The sequence below is a fragment of the Arachis ipaensis genome, chromosome B6 (assembly GCF_059453495.1).
Source record: "Arachis ipaensis isolate K30076 ecotype BB chromosome B6, ASM5945349v1, whole genome shotgun sequence".
In the NCBI taxonomy this organism is placed as follows: domain Eukaryota; kingdom Viridiplantae; phylum Streptophyta; class Magnoliopsida; order Fabales; family Fabaceae; genus Arachis; species Arachis ipaensis.
Window position 1 is genome coordinate 78,210,314 of NC_142441.1, and position 6,815 is coordinate 78,217,128.

At 37.7% G+C, this 6,815-nt stretch overlaps 1 non-coding gene across 1 annotated transcript; it reads right to left on the reverse strand.

The window, feature by feature from the left end:
• Positions 1-4,525: 4,525 nt before the first annotated feature.
• Positions 4,526-4,633, reverse strand: LOC148561446 (small nucleolar RNA R71). The gene has a single exon (XR_015887334.1). It is a non-coding gene; the product is annotated as a small nucleolar RNA R71 (small nucleolar RNA).
• Positions 4,634-6,815: the final 2,182 nt, after the last annotated feature.

The window sequence follows — 6,815 nt, forward strand, 5'->3', positions numbered from 1 at the left end:
AAAGATATCCGAGTAAGGGTTATTTTATGGGAGAGGCTATAAAATATATTGGGGGTGGACGAATTTCTTCATATATATATATATATATATATATTGTTATCTTTTTTATTCATTCTTTTAGTAATTTGCTCTCTTTTTTTATTTGTTTACTAATGCAAATTTATAAGTGTGGGGAGGTCGTCCGACCAATCTCCATGGGTAACAACTTCCTTTCAACACCAATTCTTAATTTTTGTCTTTCCTAGTTAGTTGTTGCATTGCATGATAGGTTACATGTTAGTTAAAATTTGTATATGATGAGCGGATAATTTATACGCTTTTTGACATTGTTTTTAGTATGTTTTTAGTAGGATCTAGTTACTTTTAGGATGTTTTCATTAGTTTTTATGTTAAATTCACATTTCTGGACTTTACTATGAGTTTGTGTGTTTTTCTGTGATTTCAGGTATTTTCTGGCTGAAATTGAGGGACTTGAGCAGAAATCAGATTCAGAGGTTAAAAAAGGACTACTGATGCTGTTGGATTCTGACCTCCCTGCACTCAAAATGGATTTTCTGGAGCTATAGAACTCGAAATGGCGCGCTTCTAATTGCGTTGGAAAGTAGACATCCAGGGCTTTCCAGCAATATACAATAGTCCATACTTTGGCCTAGAATAGATGACGTAAACTGGCGTTCAACGCCAGCTTTCTACCCAAACCTGGCGTCCAGCGCCAGAAAAGGAGCCAAAACCAGAGTTGAACGCCCAAACTGGCACAAAAGCTGGCGTTCAACTCCAAGAAGGACCTCTACACGTACAACACTCAAGCTCAGCCCAAACACACACCAAGTGGGCCCAGGAAGTGGATTTATGCATCAATTACTTACTCATGTAAACCCTAGTAGCTAGTTTATTATAAATAGGACCTTTTACTATTGTATTAGGCATCTTTTGATCATTTTTAGATCTCTAGACCTCCATGGGAGGCTGGCCATTCAGCCATGCTTACCCTCTATTCACTTATGTATTTTCATACGGTAGAGTTTCTACACTCCATAGATTAAGGTGTGGAGCTCTGCTGTTCCTCAAAGATTAATGCAAAGTACTACTGTTTTCTATTCAATTCATCTTATTTCGCTTCTAAGATATCCATTCGCACCCAAGAACGTGATGAAGATGATGATTATGTGTGACGCTCATCATCCTTCTCCTTTATGAACGCGTTCCTGACAAACACTTCTGTTCTACATGAAATAAGCTAGAATGAATATCTCTTAGATCTCCTAACCAGAATCTTCGTGGCGTAAGCTAGAATGATGGCGGCATTCAAGAGAATCCGGAAAGTCTAAACCTTGTCTGTGGTATTCCGAGTAGGATTCAATGAATGAATGACTGTGACGAGCTCCAAACTCGCGATTGCAGGGCGTTAGTGACAGACGCAAAAGGATAGTAAATCCTATTCCAGCATGATCGAGAACCGACAGATGAATAGCCATGCCGTGACAGGGTACGTGAGCATATTATTCACTGAGAGGATAAGATGAAGCCATTGACAAGGGTGATGCCTCTAGACGATTAGCCGTGCCGTGACAGGGCATTGGATCATTTTCCCGAGAGATGACCGAAAGTAGCCATTGACAGTGGTGATGTATCACATAAAGCCAGCCATGGAAAGGAGTAAGACTGATTGGATGAAGATAGCAGGAAAGCAGAGGTTCAGAGGAACGAAAAGCATCTCCATTCGCTTATCTGAAATTCCTACCAATGATTTACATAAGTACCTCTATCCCTATTTTATTAATTAATATTCGAAAACACCATTATCAATTTATATCTGCCTGACTGAGATTTACAAGGTGACCATAGCTTGCTTCATACCAACAATCTCCGTGGGATTCGACCCTTACTCACGTAAGGTATTACTTGGACGACCCAGTGCACTTGCTGGTTAGTTGTATCGAAGTTTTGAACCATGGTATTGGCACCATGTTCTTGGCTCCATTGCCAGGGAAAGAAAGAGCCATGAATTTTACATCATTAAAGTGTAATCACGATTACGCGTACCAAGTTGCTCACGTTGCCAGGGATTGTTCGAGCCTGGACATCACAATTTCGTGCACCAAGTTTTTGGCGCCGTTGCCGGGGATTGTTTGAGTTTGGACAACTGATGGTTCATCTTGTTGCTCAGATTAGGTAATTTTCTTTTTGTTTTCTTTTCAAAAATTTTTCAAAAATATTTCAAAATTTTCTCACCTGTTTTCGAAAAAAAAATGTTTTCAAAGATAAATTATTCTATGGGTTCAGAATTTTTAAGAATGAATTCTAGTGTTTCATGAAGCATGTTGAAGCCTAGCTGGCTGTAAAGCCATGTCTCAATTCTTATACTCAAGAGAAGAGCTTCTTTATCTTTCTTAGCCAATTGGCTGTTGAATGTAAGGAATGTCAGGCGTGTCATGTCTGAGTTACATACTAAAGCTTGGCTGGCTATTAAGCCATGCCTGACCCTTTGATTGGAGCTTTAGAGCATAAGATTCCTGGAATTCATATTAAAAATTTTGGAATCCTTATTTTCTTTTTCAAAAGAATTTTTCGAAAAATATAAAATAAAAATCCAAAAAAATTAGAAAATCATAAAAATCAAAAGTATTTTTGTGTTTCTTGTTTGAGTCTTGAGTCATATCACAAGTTTGGTGTCACTTGCATATGCATCTTGCATTTTTCGAAAATTTCATGCATTCATAGTGTTCTTCATGATCTTCAAGTTGTTCTTGGTAAGTCTTCTTGTTTGATCTTGATGATTTTTTGTTTTGTGTCTTTTCATGTTTATCATATGCATTATTGAATTCTTAGTGCGTAAGCATTAAAGAATTCTAAGTTTGGTGTCTTGCATGTTGTTTTCTTTGCATTAAAAATTTTTCAAAATTGTGTCTATGATGTTCATCTTGACATTCATAGTGTTCTTGGTGTTCATCTTGACATTCATAGCATTCTTGCATGCATTCATTGTTTTGATCTAAAAATTTCATGCATTGCATAATTTTCATGTTTTTCATAAAAATTCAAAAAAATCAAAAAAATATCTTCCTCTTTTCTCTCATCAAATTCGAAAATTTGAGTTGACTTTTTCAAAAATTTTTAAAATCAAATTGTTTCTCATGAGTCAAATCAAATTTTCAATTTGAAAATCTTATCTTTTTCAAAATCTTTTTTTCAAAAATCAAATCCTTTTCAAAATTTTTGGTTATTTTCGAAAATTCCAAAAATATTTTTCAAGAATCTTTTTCTTATTTTTATCAAAAATTTTCGAAAATAACAATAACAATTAATGTTTTGTTTCAAAAAATTCAAGTTTGTTACTTGCTTGTTAAGAAAGATTCAAACTTCAAGTTCTAGAATCATATCTTGTGATTTCTTGTGAATCAAGTCATTAATTGTGATTTTAAAAATCAAATCTTTTTCAAAACTAATTTCAATCATATCTTTTCAAAAATATCTTCTTATCTTATCTTTTTCAAAAATATCTTTTCAAAATATCTTTTCTAACTTCTTAACTTCTTATCTTTTCAAAATTTGTTTCAACTAACTAACTAACTTTTGGTTTGTTTCTTAACTTTTTCAAAACTACCTAACTAACTCTCTCTCTCTAATTTTCAAAAATATCTTCCATCTTTATCAAAAATTTCTTTTTAATTAACTAATTATTCTTATTTTTATTTTTAATTTTAAAAATTTTTCAAAAAAAATACTAACAATTTTCAAAAACCATTTTCGAAAATCACTAACTCTTTTTCAAAATAATTTTCGAAAATTATTCCTCCCCTATCTTATTCTATTTATTCATTCATATCCTAACATCTCATCTCACATCTCTGCCATCCTCACAGTTGTGTTTCTTCCATTATATTACATTCTTTGTCTCCCCCTCTTCTTCTACTCACACAGGGATCCCTATACTGTGGTATAAAGGATCTCTATTATTATTATTATTTTTCTGTGCCTTCTTCTTTGTCATATGAGCAGGAGCAAGGACAAGAATATTCTTGTTGAAGCAGATCCAGAACCTGAAAGGACTCTGAAGAGAAAATTAAGAGAAGCTAAAATACAACAATCCAGAGATAACCTTTCAGAAATTTTCGAACAGGAAGAGGAGATGGCAGCCGAAAATAATAATAATGAAAGGAGGATGCTTGGTGACTTTACTGCACCTAATTCCAATTTACATGGAAGAAGCATCTCCATTCCTGCCATTGGAGCAAACAACTTTGAGCTGAAACCTCAATTAGTTTCTCTGATGCAGCAGAACTGCAAGTTTCATGGACTTCCATCTGAAGATCATTTTCAGTTCTTAACTGAATTCTTGCAGATATGTGATACTGTTAAGACTAATGGAGTAGATCCTGAAGTCTACAGGCTCATGCTTTTCCCTTTTGCTGTAAGAGACAGAGCTAGATTATGGTTGGATTCTCAACCCAAAGACAGTCTGAACTCTTGGGATAAGCTGGTCACGGCTTTCTTAGCCAAGTACTTTCCTCCTCAAAAGCTGAGCAAGCTTAGAGCTGATGTTCAAACCTTCAGACAGAAAGAAGGTGAATCCCTCTATGAAGCTTGGGAAAGATACAAACAGTTGACCAAAAAGTGTCCTTCTGACATGCTTTCAGAATGGACCATCCTGGATATATTCTATGATGGTTTATCTGAGCTATCAAAGATGTCACTGGACACTTCTACAGGTGGATCCATTCACCTAAAGAAAACGCCTGCAGAAGCTCAAGAACTCATTGACATGGTTGCAAATAACCAGTTCATGTACACTTCTGAAAGGAATCCTGTGAATAATGGGACGCCTATGAAGAAGGGAGTTCTTGAAGTTGATACTCTGAATGCCATATTGGCTCAGAATAAAATATTGACTCAGCAAGTCAATATGATCTCTCAGAGTCTGCATGGAATGCAAGCTGCATCCAACAGTACTCAAGAGGCTTCTTATGCAGAAGAAGCTTATGATCCTGAGAACCTTGCAATAGCAGAGGTAAATTACTTAGGTGAACCTTATGGAAACACCTATAACTCATCATGGAGAAATCACCCCAATTTCTCATGGAAGGATCAAAAGCCTCAACAAGGCTTTAATAATGGTGGAAGAAACAGGTTTAGCAATAGCAAGCCTTTTCCATCATCCACTCAGCAACAGACAGAGAATTCTGAACAAAATACCTCTAATTTAGCAAATTTAGTCTCTGATCTATCCAAGGCCACTGTAAGTTTCATGAATGAAACAAGGTCTTCCATTAGAAATTTGGAAGCACAAGTGGGCCAGCTGAGTAAGAGGATCACTGAAATCCCTCCTAGTACTCTCCCAAGCAATACAGAAGAGAACCCAAAAGGAGAGTGCAAGGCCATTGACATAAGCACCATGGCCGAACCTACAAGGGGAGTGGAGGACGTGAATCCCAAGGAGGAAGACCTCCTGGGACGTCCAGTGATCAATAAGGAGCTTTCCTCTAAGGAACCAAAGGACTCTGAGGCTCATCTAGAGACCATAGAGATTCCATTGAACCTCCTTATGCCCTTCATAAGCTCTGATGAGTATTCCTCTTCTGAAGAGAATGAGGATGTTACTGAAGAGCAAACTGCCAAGTTTCTTGGTGCAATCATGAAGCTGAATGCCAAATTATTTGGAATTAATACTTGGGAAGTTGAACCTCCCTTGTTCATCAATGAACTAAGTGATCTGGATCAACTGACATTGCCTCAGAAGAGACAGGATCCTGGAAAGTTCATAATATCATGTACCATAGGCACCATGATCTTTAAGGCCCTGTGTGACCTTGGTTCAGGAATAAACCTCATGCCCCTCTCTGTAATAGAGAAACTGGGAATCTATGGGGTGCAAGCTACTAAAATCTCATTAGAGATGGCAGACAGTTCAAGAAAACAGGCTTATGGACAAGTAGAGGACGTGTTAGTAAAGGTTGAAGGCCTTTACATCCCTGCTGATTTCATAGTCCTGGATACTGGAAAGGAAGAGGATGAATCCATCATCCTAGGAAGACCTTTCCTGGCCACAGCAAGAGCTGTGATTGATGTTGACAGAGGTGAAATAGTCTTTCAATGGAATGAGACCTCCCTTGTGTTTAAAACTCAAGGATCTCCCTCTGCAACCATGGAGAGGAAGCAGAAAAAGCTTCTCTCAAAGCAGAGTCAACCAGAGCCCCCACAGTCAAACTCTAAGTTTGGTGTTGGGAGGCCACAACCAAACTCTAAGTTTGGTGTTGAACTCCCATATCCAAACTCTAAGTTTGGTGTTGGAGAGTCTCAACAAAGCTCTGCACATCTGTGAGGCTCCATGAGAGCCCACTGTCAAGCTATTGACATTAAAGAAGCGCTTGTTGGGAGGCAACCCAATTTTTATTTATCTAACTATATTTTCCTTAGTTATATGTCTTTGTAGGTTCATGATCATGTGGAGTCACAAAATAAATATAAAAATTGAAAATGGAATCAAAAACAGCAGAAAAAAAATCACACCCTGGAGGAGCATCTGTCTGGCGTTCAGCGCCAGAACAGAGCATGGTTCTGGCGCTGAACGCCCAAAATGGGCAGCTTCTGGGCGCTGAACGCCAGAACAGGCATGGTTCTGGCGTTCAACGCCAGAAATGGCACACAAATGGGCGTTGAACACCCAAAATGGCCACCAACCTGGCGCTGAACGCCCAGAGTTGTGTGCAAAGGAAATTTTACATGCCTAATGGGTGCAGGGATGTAAATCCTTGAACACCTCAGGATCTGTGGATCCCACAGGATTCACTCAGGATCTGTGGACCCCACAGGATCCA